The sequence below is a fragment of the Phyllostomus hastatus genome, unplaced genomic scaffold, assembly GCF_019186645.2.
Source record: "Phyllostomus hastatus isolate PE091 unplaced genomic scaffold, TTU_PhHast_1.1 phas_contig_38, whole genome shotgun sequence".
In the NCBI taxonomy this organism is placed as follows: Eukaryota; Metazoa; Chordata; class Mammalia; order Chiroptera; family Phyllostomidae; genus Phyllostomus; species Phyllostomus hastatus.
The window spans coordinates 15,882,949-15,899,753 of record NW_025333869.1 but is presented as its reverse complement, the minus strand read 5'-3'; the positions used below and the strand labels follow the sequence as shown (position 1 = coordinate 15,899,753).

The following is a 16,805-nucleotide window of genomic DNA, read 5'->3' as shown; positions in this document are numbered from 1 at the left end:
TGTCTTTGTCTCTAGTGAACTAAGTATATTTCTGTTTGTGTTTTACTAAGTATTTACAACACTTTGGAACTTAGTTTACCTGCACTTCAAAAATATACCTATTTCCACTCATCAGTAAATTTATGTAATATAGAAAAAGTTTTCATATATATTTTTACATTTGATCTTCCCCCAAGTCTTAAATAATCATTCTTATCCCATTTGGACAGAAAACAACTGTGACATTCATCAAAGTTAAGGCCATACAGAGGGTATCTATACAGCTTCATTTTTTCTCCATAGGCTACAGAATGTCACTGAAGAATTGTACATCATGTGGTGACGTGGTCAAGTTTGTAGTTTAGATAAATTCCTCTGGGAGAAATGTAAATGGTCAATTTATGAGATCAAAGGCTAGAAGCAGAGACTCATTATTCTTGGCTCTCACCTTGCTATCATGGCTTACATCCCATGCATCAGGAAAGCTGTTAGCTATGATTTTAACACATATCAACAAATGAACTACTTATCAAAACTATTCTTTCTACCTCCCTGATCTCAGACTTTATAAATAATAAAAAAAAAAAATTCAAAACATTTATTTCCACATACAGAAATGAGAATTAGGATACTAAATAAAGAGGAATGTCATCCTCTGTCAAGTGGAGATCATTCTTAAGTTGCTGACTTGGCGACCTACTACAATGGGAAGATTTGCTGTGTTGTCTTCAGATGGTAAGTCTCTACTCAACACTTCAGTAGGCTTTTCAAAAAGTCCTTCCTGCTGGGCCATCTTTTCTAATTCCTTTGATAGCTAATCTGGTGATCCAGATAGCATGTGTTCCTCTTCTGTTTATCCAGGAAATCTCTCATGAAGTATAAGAGATCAGTGGTAATATTCTCAAGATCTTTAGGTCTTGCAGGATCTTATTTAGCATGTTTTACACCTGCAAATCTTCCTAACTGGTCTCCCTACTTCTATCCATGCTTTTTCTATTCTAAGCACAGCAGTGTGACCCCTTTAACATATCATATCTCTGCTCTGGTACAGCCTTACCATAGTCCTTTCAGCGGCTACAAAGCCCCACACAATCTAGTTATTTCCTTACTTCCTTCCCCTTTCCTACCTGCTTACTCACCTTAGTGGTGCCATCTGCTTTACTCTTTCTTGAATATTACAGTAATGCCCTCACCTCCAGTCTCTGCCCAGGCTATTTGTTCTGCTTAAAACACTCTGGATGGGTATCAACAAAGTAAGGATACTCATTTCCTCAGGTCTCTAATTAAATGTCTTCTCAATGAGTAGTGAGTGTACTATTTAAACTGCAGTCTATTAACTCCCCTATTTCCCCTTTTCCTTACACTGATTTACTTGATTTTATAGTACTAACCACCTTCCAATAAACTATGCAGTTTCCTTATTTGTGTTATGTATTGTTTATTGTCTGCCTGCCCCCAATGTAATGTGAATTTCATAAGGAAAGGGATCTTTACCCATTTGATATGAATCAGTACATCAATGATGATGTATTTGGAGCACCTAGAACAGTGTGTGTAATAGAGTATATTCTCAAAAGTGATTTGTTGAATGAACAAATACATGGAATGTTGAAGAAAGAGGGGAGGGAAGATAAATAGACATATATTTTTCAAAGAACTATGTGAATGTGCAGGATGTGAAGTTTGAAATAATGTTTTACCTTTTTTTAGTTAATTCTAAGACTGGGGTAAAACCTTTAAGTCATTTATAAAAAGTAATATACTTTAGCTCAAGCAATCTGGGTTTCCTGCTTGTCAGTTCAGGCGGAATCTTTTCCTGTATACTTTTATGTTTATTTTCCATGATGAAAGAGACAAGGCCAATTCAGAAATTGTGATTTCCTTGTTAATTTGCATTGACATTAACTTCTCTGTGATAAATATATGGTTGGCCTTTGAATAACTTGAGTTTGAACTTCCTGGGTCCACTTATACACAGATTTTCTTTTCCTTTTTTTATTGATATTCAAATACAGTTGTCTCCATTTTCCCACCACAACTTTCCCCCGCACTACCCACGCCCACCTCCCACCCTCAATCCCACCCACCTTTGGCTCCATCCACGGGTCCCTCATTCCTGTTCATTTACGTCCCTTTACCTTCTTCCCCATGTTATTTCCCTCTGCCCTCCCCTCTGGTTACTGTCAGTTTGTTGTCAATTTTAATGTTTCTGGCTATATTTTGCTTGCCAGTTTCGTCAATTAGGTTCCACTTATAGGTGAGATCATATAGTATTTGTCTTTCACCACTTGGCTTACTTCACAAATCTTACTTCACAAATTTGTGTTGAAAAATTACTCTAATTGATTTTTGTTCTACCAGAACAAATGTATTGTTTGTACCTCTTTTAAAATATTTTCAATTTTTGACTTTGTCTAGATTTTTTAATATAATATACTGGCAAATGTTATATGGAAAGTCCAAACTAAAACTACACAGACATTGTTTTGTATTCTACTATTTCTTCTTTTTTTTTTTTTGCTGCTCTGCATTACAAAACAATTTTCCTTGAATAAATTCTTATTACAATGAAAACAAAGATATGTTCTAAAAACATGTTACTGTTTAAAGAAAGCTTCTATAACTGTCCTTCAGACTCATACATTTAAAAAAAGGAAAGAAAGCAAAAGAACATAAAAGAAAAGAAGGAAAAGAAGAGTGAAGAGAGAAGGCACAGGGAGGACAGGAGAAGACAAAGGAATGTGTGTGTTGCTCCCAAGTGCCCTATTTTCTACACAACATAGAACTAAAGAATTTTTAGTCTTGCTTTTTCTAAGCTCATAAAACCTAAATATTCTCTTCTTGTATTAATATATTTCTGATTTCACAAAAATATATTATCTAAGTTAAGAGGCAAAGAGGAAAATACATTTCCACTTCCTAAAATATTAAGTTGATCAATTATTTCATATTGTAATATTAATATTTATATATATGCATACAGATGCTGTTGAGTAGATTTCAATTTGGAACCTAATGAAGTTTCCTCTTCTGGTTTTAAGAGGAATGTATGAAAACAACATTGGGATGCCATTAGTAATTTAGACAATTATTTTCCTTTATTTGGAGCACTTTGAAATACCATTTCATAAAATTGCACACATATAGTGTTTGAAAACTTAAAAATTTCTTTTTGGGTGTACTCATCTTTCACCATTTCCAACCTATGATTTTCTCTCAATGCATCACTTACCTTTAATAGGAGAAAACAGTTATTATTATATAAAAAAAGGAAAATTGTGACAAAAAAACTTCACATCAACCTCCAAATTATGTCTACAGTTGCCATATACATTTTCGTTGTTGCATGTGTGGGTAAACTGTTACTTCAGGAACCCCTTTACTTCAGGCTTGGATCAGCTCAAGTGTCTCCAAAAAGCCAAATTGCCTTGCTTTTGGGTTTGCAGAGGCTTCCTGTCCCTTTTCAATATTTGTCTCACCTTTCAATTCCTATCTTATTCAACCTTAATGAATCCTGCTACCTTTGTACACACCTACGCTCCACACCTGTGGAGGCTGGAAAAATTAAATGTGGCATACAAATATAAGTATTTATTTAAAGACAAAGGACAGTTACAATTCAGTGTCTGTGTAGGTTTTCTTTTTTTCTAGTAAGCATGTGCTCTTTTCAGCTATGTAGAATGTGTATACTTCTAGCTTATGGTTCTTTTGTGGAAATATGTGAATTGCATCTCTGTCTCATTAGACTTTGGGGCTTTCTGCACCTTCGAGTCATACCATTTGAGTGTGTCTTTTGAAGGTACATCTTCCCGTGCACCCTCAGTCAGAGTGGAAAGGACCTGTTCTTGACTGTGCCACTGTGGTTCACGTAGGCAACATGGTACGAAGGTTATGTTTCCAGATATTTCTAATACCTCTGCTAATTATCCAAGGTATTCAACATTTAAAATACATAATTATGCATAGCAAGTCAGATTTGGAACATTTGGAATGTGATTACAGCAAGCCCAGGTTGAGAGTTAAGATCATTTTAGAATGAGAAAAATAATCATGACATGGAATCCTGATGACAGGCAGAATGTCCCGTCACCTGACTCAGCGCAGCACTAGTTGAAATGATGCTATAAATAAAGCAACAAAAGTAATTGTTCTTCTTGTTTGTAATGTTTCCAATAAAAAAACATATCCTGTGCCCACAGTATGGCTTTTCATTCACTCCATACCCTTAAGAGACATTTGGGAAACTTTAAAACTATGTTTCAAATCTGAGCCACTCAGTTCCCTGTGACTATCATTGGAGCTAAGAAATCAGCAACCTTTCTTATGAACCTGAGGGTCCACACTATTCAACTACTTACATATTTGCTGCCTTTAGTTTGCACATTTTGATGCCAGTGTTTCCTCCATAAAATGTCACATACTAAAATGTCAGAGTAGTCATGTAACATACTACTGTCGAACTCTTAAATCCTTTGTATTTCTCGCAGGTTGGGAGAGAAGAAGGATCATTATTGGATTATGTGGAAATCCTACCCAGTATTTAGAAATATTTAGGGGTGAATGCCAGTGATGAATATTGCTATATGTTACTACTATCTAGATAGTTGTATATAATGCAAATAGTATGTGAATTGGTATAAATTACTACCATGCATCCTACCTTTCACTAAGAGCAAACTGCATTCATCATATATTCCTTTCTCTTTCACTTCAAATCCAGACCGAAAGGCCTTGCCTGTTTTCTCAGTAAAATGAATTGGAATGGAGTCATTTGATGTTCTGAGCATGTGCTAGGTAGGCACTTTCCCCATAATTATGCTGTATACAGTTTTAATATCCTATTTTTATAATTAGAACCTAAAATGTAGAGAATGAGGAACTTCTGTTTATGAAATATTAAATGATGAATTCAAATACAGGTCCTGAATCTTTTCCTACATCTTGACACTGACAAATATCCAAACCAATTAAATGCTATCAAGGTCATCCAGTACAAAATAGTGAAAAGAACCTCATTCTTTAAGTCAGAAAACCTGGATGAAGTTCTAATTCCAGTAGATTCCAAATAAGTGAACTTGAACATATCTTCCCTCCCAACCCCAGAGAGGCCAGTGACATCTTAAATTTGGTGTCTGTCATAACCTTGCTGTCCTTACAGGTGTTCCTAAGCAAGATGATGACTATCTTATTGGGTATGAAGGCTTCATTCTATACTTTCATTAACAATACAGATTCTGGCACTTTTTTTACCTGTTCCCTTTATTTTTTTAATAGAAATATAATTGAACATGACATCATATTACTTTTATATATACAACATAATAATCTGATACCCTTGTATCTTTATCTAGCAATTCAATTAGAACAATATGTATTCCAAGGTCTCCAGGGAACCACATAGTCACCATGCCATTTTAAATCCTGTTTTGTACATTTTGGAGAATAGACAGTTTCATCCTACATATTAGATGTGGGATCATTCTGGATACTCTGGTGGTTAGTTATCAAAGTTCTCCCCCATCAGGGTTAGTCAGTAGAGGACAGGAGTTAAGTGGATTGAAAGCTTTTTTGGGTATGTTGCTTATTTATGAATCTAAGTATCTTTTTAATTAGTAGTGATAATAATCTTGAAATGTCTATTTTTTAGTGGTATTAGTAAGTAAGTGGTAACCCATGCTATTATACAACTGTTAGTAAAAATCTTCCATATTTTACCATTGTAGCTCCAGAAACATGGAGATGGACATACATGCCAACTTTGATCCTAATATTTTTATTAAATTGTCCAGGGGTCCACTGTACACACAAACCTGATGATTCTGATGTTTTTATGCTCTAAATAATTTGAAAAGATATATGATTTTGGCTTCACTGAATCACACTGAAACATTTCAGAAATGGCTCTTTCATAAAATTCTCAGCTCCCTTTTCACTCCTTTCCACTAGCTACATGTGCAAAAAAAACAAACAAACAAAAAAAACAAACAACAAAAAAAAAACAGTTCCAAAGTTCTTTTCTCTGCCTTTGTCAATCCCAGAACTGCACAGTATGCATTATTTGTTCATTCTTTAAAGAAAAATCTTGAGTGTTTATTAATGCCAGACTTCGTAAATGTATGCTTGGGAGAGAAGAAAAGCAATGGTGTTATCTAATTATATTTTAAAAGATGAATTTGGTTGCTTTGTGGAAAATAATGAGTGTGTGGTGAGGGTGGTGATATGTGTGGGCAAGTGAAATAGTGCTTGGTTAAGAAGGAATCATAACAGTCCCAGAAAGAAATTTGAGATATAATTTGAAGAAAGAAGAAATAGGTCATGCTGGTAAATTGCATGTGCAGAGGAGAGAGACAAAGTTGAAGATTTCCTGATTTCTGACAAGAGTATCTGGGTAGGCATTCTTGTATTTAGTCAGGAACACTGCAAGATGAGTAGGTTTGTGGGTAAAATCATGAGTTTAGAAATATGTTTGAGTCTAATATAAGATACATAAATGGATTTGTCAACTAGGCAACTGAGTATATGAGCCTTGATCCTAAAGAATTCTGCAGGACATAAACACTGAAGAATCTATAGACAATAAGTGATGTTTAAACTATTTTTGACAGCATCTAAGATAGATTATATATTAGGAAGAAAATGGGTTCCAGGATTGGGCTTAGGTGATCCTCAGGTATGCTAATGTAGAGGAGGGCAAGGCAGGAAAATGTAACTTAGACCTGCATGGTGTGGTTGCAGGAAAATCATGAGACTGTGCTGTTTCACAGCCAAGAAAGAGATGAATGTATTTCAAGGATGATAGAAGAGCCAATTACATGTAAGGCTATTGTGAGACTGAGAAAGATGATTGAAATGTGCTCATTGGATTTGACAGTATGGGGGTTACTGGTGACCATGCAGGAGAAGCTTTAGTGGAGTGGTTAAAGCAGAAGCCAGGTTGGCGTGTCTTGGATTGCTTACTGGAAAGTGAAAAAGTGCAGGGATTATTTGTTGAAATCTCTTTTGAGAAGAAATTTGGCAAAGAGAGATGGCATGGAAGTTGGGTAGTTGGTGGAGGATATATGGAGTGAAAGAAGTTGCTTTACTTTATAAAAATGATACACTAGTGCAGCATTTATAAACTGAAGTTTGTGAACCATCACTGGTCTTAAAATAATTTTGTGTTGCAATCACTTAAAAAAATTAGCTAGACTAAAACTCAACATAAAGTACATGTCATATACAGTAAAGGTAAAAATTTTAATTTATGGAATATATTATGAAATGTTTATTAATAGTTACATATTTACACACATATATGTTGGACTATAAAATAAAATATTTTTCCTAATATGGATCACAGTGTAAAAAGTTTGGAAGCTATCACACCAGGAAATATTTGCATGGTAACAGGGATAATCTAGTAGAGAGAAAGAGACTAATGGTACAGAAAAAGGGGAGACCCAATAGAGTGAAGTTATTGAGCAGGAATGGGGAACTCTTCACTCAACTTTTTAACCGTTTCTCACCCACCTATCATGTGACTTCTACCAGTAGCCATCATTAACCCTGAGTATCAATAAACAAGTCCCTTAATTTTGCAGGTGTGTATTATACAGTTTAAAGAACTATCTTTTTGTCAACAGTAATGATTTGTCATAGGCACTGTGTTATGGACTTAATCACTTCTCCCAGAATTCATATATTGAGGCACTATAACCTCCAGTACTTCAGAATGTGATTGACTTTGGGAATGAAATTTCTCGAGGTAATAAAGTTAAAATTATGTAACTGGGATGGGCCCTTATCCAGTATGACTTATGGATTTAAATGGGAACCCTAGTGCACTGTTGATGGGAATGCATACTGGTGCAGCCACTGTGGAAAACAGTATAGAATTTCCTCAGAAAACTAAAAATGGAACTGTCTTTTGACCCAGCAGTTCCACTGCCAGAATTATACCCTAAGAGCCCTGAAACACCAATCCAAAAGAACCTATGCACCCCAATGTTCATAGCAGCACAATTTACAATAGCCAAGTGCTGGAAGCAACTTAAGTGCCATCAGTAAATGAATGGATCAAAAAACTGTAGTCCATTTACACAATGGAATTCTATGCAGCAGAAAGAAGGAGCTCCTACCCTTCATGACAACATGGATGGAAATGGAGAGCATTATGCTAAGTGAAATAAGCCAGGTGGTGAAATAAAAATACCATATGATCTTAGCTATAAGTGGAACCTAATCAACAAAACAAGCAAGCAAAATATAACTAGAAACATTGAAATTAAGAACAAACTAACAGTAACCATAGGGGAGGTGACTGGGAGGGGATAATGGGGAGGGGACATGGGAAGGGTTTTCAGGAACATCTATAAAGGATACATGGACAAAACCAAAGGGAGGTAGGATGAAGGGTTAGAAGTGGGGGGATGTGTGGCTGGGGGAGTGTGGGGAAAATGGAGACAAGTATACTTGAACAACAACAAAATTTTTTTAAAAAAAGATGAGAAAGTTTGGAGACAGACACACACAGAAGAAGGACCACATGAAGATACAGAGAGAAGACAATCACCTGTAAGGCAAGGAGAGAGCCCTTCGAAGATGGACTTGATCTTGGACTTCTAGTCTTTAGAATTGTGAGAAGATACATTTTTATTGTGTAAGCACCCCAGTCTGTGGTATTTTGCTATGGCAGTTGTGGCAGGCTAATACCATGCCTAGTATCTCATTTAGTGTCTTTTGACTGTTTCTGCCCTCTGAGGTATGGAGGATTCGGATCACAAATACCTGTCATGGATGAAAAAACTGAAATGTAGAAATAAGAAATGACTTACCCAAGGTCAGGGATTAAAATAGCTAACAAATGTAAAATAAAGTTTTGTAAATCCTAGTACCAATATTTTTGCCATGACAAAGGCTAGGTAACAGGCCTTTTGAGCATGCTATGTCTACTATTTGCTGGTCTGTTTATTAGGACCAAAAGTAGCACTTCTCTGCAAATATAGATTCTGACATTTTATAAAATAAAATTAAACATTCAAAAACTTCAGAAAGTACAAAGATGACATATAATAACATTTAGAAATTATCATTTTTATGTAGCCTATGAAATTTTGCAGCCCAAAGAACATCTGAAAGTTTTAGTTTCTTAATGAGACATGATAAAACTTGACCAGTGCATGGGAATAAAGATAGCTGATTTTTAAAAATTTTTAAAGATTTTATTTATTTACTCCTTCCTTCCTCCCTTCCTCCCTTCTTCCCTTCCTCCCTTCCTCCCTTCCTTTCTTCCTTCCTTTTGAGAGGGAAAGGGAGGGAGAAAGAGAAGGAGAGAAACCTCAATGTGTGGTTGCCTCTCATGTGTCCCTTAGTGGGGACCTGGCCCACAACACATGCATGTGCCTTGACTGGGAATCAAACTGGCAACCCTTTGGTTCTTAGACCAGCACTCAAACCACTGAGCCACACCAGTGAGGGCAATAGATGATTTTTTAAAAAATATCTTAATTAGCTATGACATTTCTCAAAATGAGCACTAGGGAATATCTTAATAAAGTAATAATCAGTCTATTGTTACTTTGGTTACCAAGCAAACACATTAAATGAGTGATCTCAGTATGGTCAGTAAAGTTGCTTTCTGTATTTCTACATATATTGAGTCCACTTTTCCCTTTATACTGGTGAATAAAACATTACTTCAAAATAAATCATAAGTGAATGGAAAGGACTGTGTATGTGTGTGAATTATGCTTCAATATACTGAGCATCCTTATGAGTGTCACCTTATGAAAATATGCAAGAGTTTGTCCAGGGTACAAACCTAAAGATCAAATTGTTGGTTTGCTAGTTGTGTCTGTTCAGCTGTGTACTGTTAAATAGATCTTCAGGTTATCCTCTTATCATGCATTTGATCCTGTTTCCCCACAACTACCATCAGATATATAGATTTTTCACAATCTAATAAGCATGGTATGGTAGATGATTATGGTAAGATTATTACTGATTGACCTCTGTTACAGGTTTACAGGCCATTTAAGTTTCTTCTTACAATTGTCTGTTCATGTAATTTGCCCATTTTTTGGTTTGTCTTTTCTTCTTAGAAATCAATTTGTATATGTTCCTTTTTTTTTACATTGTGCAATATTCCTTTTTTGATTGTATGGATTGCAAACATCTTTTTCTAACTTTTTTGATTGTATGGATTGCAAACATCTTTTTCTAAGCAGTTTTTTTTTTTGGTTTTGTTTTTTACTTTTCTTATGCCCAGTTTTATCTTGTGAAAGCATTCAATATTAATGTGTTCTTATTTTTTTTCTCTCTTGTTTTTTCTTTGTTTTGTCTCTATCTTGATGTCATCAATATGTTCCCTTTGTCGTACTCCAAAACTTTAGATATTTGTTTACCTGATTTAAGTTATTAATCCAATAGAATTTTTTGTTTGTTTTTTGTTACTTTATTTTTTGGAGAGGAGTAGAGATCTAAGCTTTTTCTTTTCTCCATATGGATAGCCAGTTATTCTTTCAACATTAATTGAATAGTCTATCTTTCATAGCTTATTATAGTCTAAATTTGTAGCTTATTGTATTCAAAGTTCTCATAGGTACATGAATCCATTTTAAATGTATTTATTCTGTTACTTTGCTTTGTCTGTCACTTCAACTATATGTGTAACTTTGTGGTAACACCTGATATCAGTTAAGCTAAGTCACCTCTTTTACTTCAAAATTGTTTTGACAGATATTGACCTATAACTCATCCATATATATTTTAGCATGAAGTTGCTACATTTTATAAAAACACTGATAGGATTTTGATTGAATTTTTTTTATTTTATAAATTAATGTGTTGTCTAGGGATTCTAGGTATATGAACATGATCTATTTCTCATTCATTTGTTTTCTGACATTCAGTAAAATTAAATTTTTATTGTAAAGTTTTATACATATTTATTAGGCTTAGTGTTATTATTTGTGCTATTACAAATGTAACTTTTTAAAATAAGAATTATTAATGAGTTATTGCTCACATAAAGGTATGTAATTGGTTTTTAGACATTGACTTTTTATTTGGCAAACTTGCTGAACAGTCTTATTAATGATAATGATTTATTGATTGATTTTGTTGGATTTTCTAGGTGGACAGTAGGTGAATAAATATATTTTGTGTTTTTTTAATCCTTGCCCTTTTAAACTTTTGTAGTTATGCCCTGGTAAAAAATTTTAATGTAATAAATAATAGAAGTAGTAATCTCATGGGCCCATTCACAAAACAATACCAGTCCTTAAGCTACACCTTCTTCACCTGTTGTCATCTTGAAGGACAATTGACACTAACAATTGGAACCTTAAAAACTATTGCATTCTAAGTGTTTCCCCAATGAATTGTAAAATAAATATTTAACTGACTCTACCTTCTCTCTCAATTATGAGTACTCTGTTATTTACTCATATTTTTATTCTGTAATTATTTTATTGAACATGTATTTATTGATTATCCATCATTGGCCAGACACCATGCTAGTTCTAGGGGATTCCATGATGAATATGACTAACAATGCCCCTGCCCTCATGAGGCTTCTGAATTAACAGTTACATTTGGTTATTTCCTTACAGTCCCATGGCTGTGTGAAGCACACATGTAACATGCTGTCAGAACACTTAGGAGACCAGAAGGCAATGGTGCTTAGATATAGTTTAGAAGTTCAGGAATTTGACTTAGATGATAAGTGTGAGTTAGACAGACACAGGTAGAACACTGGGCAGGCAAAGTGCTCCAAAGAGAGGATAGATGTTGTAAACAAAGTTGTTCTGAAAAGGGTATCCAATGAAAAGTTATTTGTTACAAATGTTAGATAAGCATACTAATCCAAAAACATAAAAATATTGAGGAAAACAAATATCTACTGCATACCCTTGTTTGGAAGATAGTTTATATATCACTTTGAATTTTTCCCTGGTTAATTAGGAAGACTGAGCCATCCTAAGGGGAGGGCCATGGCAGTTGGTACAAAGCCACTCAGGGTGATGGGTGCTTGTGTATCTGCCTCACCCACAGGCCGGCCAATCAGTTTGCCCATCATCCTTGCTCTGGCTCCATCTCTGGTTGTCTCTTTATTTTGATTTCCATTTTTCTTTCTGCAGCCATGAAGAACAAAATTTAAATAAAAGACAAAAAGCATTAGTAATTTAAAAAATAATTTCATCAGACACACTAACATCATCAAGAATATCCCAAGGCAATATTGGCTGTGGGCATTTTGGCAAGTTTGGGTTGCTTATCTTAATACAGCCTTTTAACCAGTTTTCAGTGCAAGGCATATGCTTCATTAGACCTTGTGTTCTGAAAAAACAGGGCCTATGTAGAAAGCTCTGTTTTAGCAGCTTCACAAAATGAAATGCTGCAACCTGCATTTTCCTTTTCCAGTTTCAAGTATAAGGTTGATTTAAAATTTTAAAGAACAGTGTGGTGATTGCAGGATGGAAGGGGGTGGGTAGAGGTGGAAGATTGTATTAAGGGGATAAATGTAATGGAAGTAAAATAAAATAAAGGCAAAAATAGAAATAAAATGAAAAAATAAAATTTAACTACAGTCCCATTAAGATGTGCTACCACTCCCAGATGTATCAAATATATATTTCCTTTAAAAACCATATTACTGCCCTGGCTGGTATGGCTCAGTGGAGTGAGCACCAACCTGTGAACCAAAGGGTTGCTACTGGTTCAATCAGGGCACATGTGTGGGTTGTAGGCCAGGTCCCCAGTAGGGGGCATGTGAGAGGCAACCATACATTGATGTTTCTCTCCCTCTCTTTCTCTTTCCCTTCCCCCTGTCTAAAATAAATAAATAAATAAGTAAAATCTTTAAAAAATCCCAAATTACTATTTTGCCTTTATTCACCAGTGATACTTGAGCAGAAGGGAGTAATAAAATGTTAGGATCTATTTAGTCATAGGGGGCAAAGTAATATAGAAACTTCTGAGGTGTAATGTGAAATGTACAACTTCAAAATCATAAGAAAACTCAGAATGACAAGCCAGCACAAGCTAGGGTTCTTGATCACCCAAGGTGCGTTTGCTCTGTATCTGGCCACTGAGATAGAAGACTACGTTCTGTCGCCTTTTCATTTCCCCTCTAAATCAGAGGCAGGGGTCTTGGGGGACTTCGGGAAGTCAGGCATTTGACCAAACACACATATTTAGTGTGTGAACAGAGGTTCAATGCTCTGTAAAGCTCTGCATGCAAGAGATTTAGTGTCTTATTCTAACATTTTTTCATTTGGTGCATCTTCCACCAAAGCCCTTCTTCACTCAAGTCTTGGCAGGTGTGATTGCACCTTACATAAGTGGTAGGCACTTCTTGTTACACTAAGGGAAGCATGTTCTAGGTTGGACATTATATAGTAGTTCATAAGAAAATTCATATTCCTTATAGAATCTTATCAGGGAGATTTGGAAAGGGGAAACTCCATTTTTCTAGGGGACAATAACCTGCATTGATCTAGGGGTGTAATCAAAGCATTGGGTCAGACTTCTCAGCCTCATCTAGGACTCTTTTGAACATTTGCCTGCTGGAGGACCAATGACAACCCAGTTAACAAGAGGGTTCTGAAATACAAAACATTAGAAGCTCAAGAAGAATCTCCATTTTGACCCAGTCACACTACCACTGATGTGAGCTGTACTCTTTCTGGACTTTTTCCATTAATCAACAAAGAGAAAAAGAAGTTATTTTTGTTTGTTTTTTCTCTGTCATACAGAAGTAGTGACAGCAGGGGCCCTGCCTTATGAGGTCTGAGATGTAGGGTGACTCTGCCAATACCACAGGACTTCTATGAATCATTCCTTCTATGATTCTTAACTGGGAGATCATTTCTTAAGGTTCTTATCAGGCATGTGGTGAGGGTTTCCCCTATTAATGTACATAAATATGTACATTATTGTACATATTTAACCATCAAGTGATATTATGAGAAAAAATGAATTTACTCAATTTTATAGGTGTGGACACAGAGTCTTAGGGCAATTAAGACATTGGCCAAGGTCATAAATAGGAGGTATGGGAGACAAGGAATATTAAAACCCAATAATTTTGAATTTCTAATTTAAAAATGTATGCTCATAACTACTATGCCATGCAACTTTATTTTTTCAAATTGAATATTTTATTAAAATAGTTGTTGTCTTTGTAACATGTGCACACACACTTGTATACCCAGAATGATCTGCCTGGGGGGAGGGAGACTATGCCTAAGGGAAAAATGAAAAAATTATTAAATTTTGTAGGTTTTAGTTATTGTAGGCTATTATGTCCACATCACTTACAAAGCTATCACCTAATGTGTTCAAGGAAGCAGTTTGAGAGGGGAAGAAAACAATCTTTGGAAAAATTCAACAGTGGCATAGCAGAGCTCTCAATATGAGAAAACCTATGTAATGAGGACTTTGCTTCGAATTTTGTCTTTGGAAAAATGTGGGGAGAGGTTTGTCAATAGGCAGAAAATAAGAGAAGGCAGTGTGAAGTAGGCTGTTGGAGACTGTTTCCTCACAGTTGTGCAGGGTCATTAAGACAGTGCTTAGTCTTAACTCTGGCACCAGTTTCAGAACTTTCCCAGTTGCAGTGATCTTAACCTTCATCTTAAGGTAAATCAATCGATCTGAGGGAAGTCTTCAAAAGCCCAAGGCAGATGGTTCCTGCTGTCCTTAAGCAAGCAAAGCATACTTGATCTTGTTTTACAGAACAGGGTTGAGTCTTACTTATTTCTCCTGAATTTTTGTCTGCCAAGCAAATTAAGGCTATTATTTCCACTTCTTCAATACAAGTATGACTGTGGAGCACCACATTATAACTTGGATAGATGACAGATCTGTGCTCTATAATCACTATCTGGGCATCAAATATGAATCCAGAATGGCAAATATTATTAGGATCACAAAAGATCCTGGAAGAACCCTTTATTCTTCAATTTCTTTTAGTCTGATTTTAAAGTTTTCACCTGGGGCTACAAAATCAGTTTCTATGTCATCAGAAAGGATTCCAAAAACTTCTACTTGTGCTTGTTTACCATCATCACAAGCTGCTGTACTTTACAAATACATAAATCTTGATTCCCACTTTCCCAGGGCCACAGTGCCCATATCCTGTTTTTATCCACAGTTGTTAGCCTGGTTGGGCCATCAACTGATCTACTGAAGTTTGGAAAATTACCCAGATATGGAGGAAATAGTAATTTATTCCAATGTACCAAGGACAGAAGTCTGATTGCTTTTTAAGATTTGCTCCAGCCAGTCCTGAGCAGGGCATAAAGTGAATGGGATTGGGATTGAAGGGATTGTCCCTTGTTTTGGGATTGAAGCCAACTTTTTCCATCTTCATATCTGTCATTGCTCCAATTCACTGTTGGATCATCCATCTCATTAAATAAACACAATTAAGTGTTTTATACCAGCTATGGTTGCCAACATTGCATGTTCTCTTGTCTGTCCTCCTTTTTCAAATCCAGGTTCAAACTCCCTCTTCCTGGCAGAGATTACCAGTACAGCCACATCAGCTTGAGAAGCACCACCATCATATTTGGAACAAAACTCTTGTGGCCAGGGGCATCTAGAATCTGTTTCAAAATAGTCTTGACCCCCTTCTACTATTTTACCCTTAATCTAGTTCTTCCTGATTTGTGTCTAAGCCACAAGACAAGTACCAAATTTATGTTTTTCTCGTTAGCTTCTCTTTCATATTTCTTGTGTCCCTTTGTCAACAATTTGAGTCAGATACATTACTTGTCCTGTAATTGGTTGACTTGCCAGCATCTGTGTGTCTAATGAATATCACATTTACGTGTTCTTTTTTAGGAGCACCTGGTGGTGCAAACACAGATGTAGGTTTTAGTGGTTGCTGTTCCTCCTCCATCATTTCTTGGGCATTTTATTCTGGGGGCCTTCTAAAACCCAGGGAACCACTCCTCTGCTCTGCTTCACTTATTTCTTCTTTGTGTGCCTATGATTCTGCTGGGGACTTTTGTCTCTCCATTTTCTACAACAGGTTCTGAAAATTCCATGCTAATGGTGAATTTGACCTTTATACAACAATGATTGTTCTTGAGAAGCTTCCACAGATGCTGAAGGGCCTCCCTCACTGCTATGGGCTACTTGGTTGCTGGCAGAAGCACAAGCTGGGGGTGGGGTGGCTGAGCCAGCCCAAGGACAGCAGGAATGCAGGGACTTGGCCATGTGGGTGTTGGGTAGAAAGGGTTTAGAGCTGACTTTGAGTTGCGAGCTGAAGGCTGTGCTGAGGTGTTCATGCGGGGCCTCTGCTACCACTGTCAAGGGGCTGTGCACTGCCACTTGGGCCCAGCCTCGGGTCTTCCATGCCCACCTACTTCCCGCAGTTGGCTACAGGGTTGCCACAACTGCCACCACTTATCACTGTCTGGATCTATGATGGGATCTGGGCGGGGGAGACAGCATGTGTAGTGAAAAGAGGGCAGGAAAAAAAAGAGGGGCCACTGGGCAGGAAGGGGCAGGATGCACTGTTCCTGGAAAGCAGTGAGGTAGAAGGCCCAGGGGTCTAGTGACCCACTTCCTGGCACTGTCACTGGACAGCTCCTGTCCAGACTCCACATAATCCAGAGGACAGGGTGTGACTTAACCCTCTTGGTATGTGTAACTGGATCTCCTCCCACCCAATCTCTTGCCAAGCAACTTAAAAAAACCCTTCTCTCCCTCTTCCAGGCTTAATGAGAGAAATGAATAAAGACATCTTTGTGAAAAAGCTCTTCAAATTATGATATGGTTTAAAAAATGTGAGTTATTTGGTCCAGATTGTTGATACCTTCTGTTCATGTAAAGGGCAC

The 16,805-nt window shown here is 36.5% G+C and overlaps 1 protein-coding gene and 1 pseudogene across 7 annotated transcripts in view; one reads left to right on the top strand and one right to left on the bottom strand.

Moving 5' to 3' along the window:
* The window catches only part of NRG3 (neuregulin 3), a 1,223,498-nt gene that overhangs the window by 141,773 nt on the left and 1,064,920 nt on the right, over positions 1 to 16,805 (top strand). The window lies entirely within an intron of this gene.
* Positions 14,347 to 16,263, bottom strand: LOC123821098 (annotated as a pseudogene).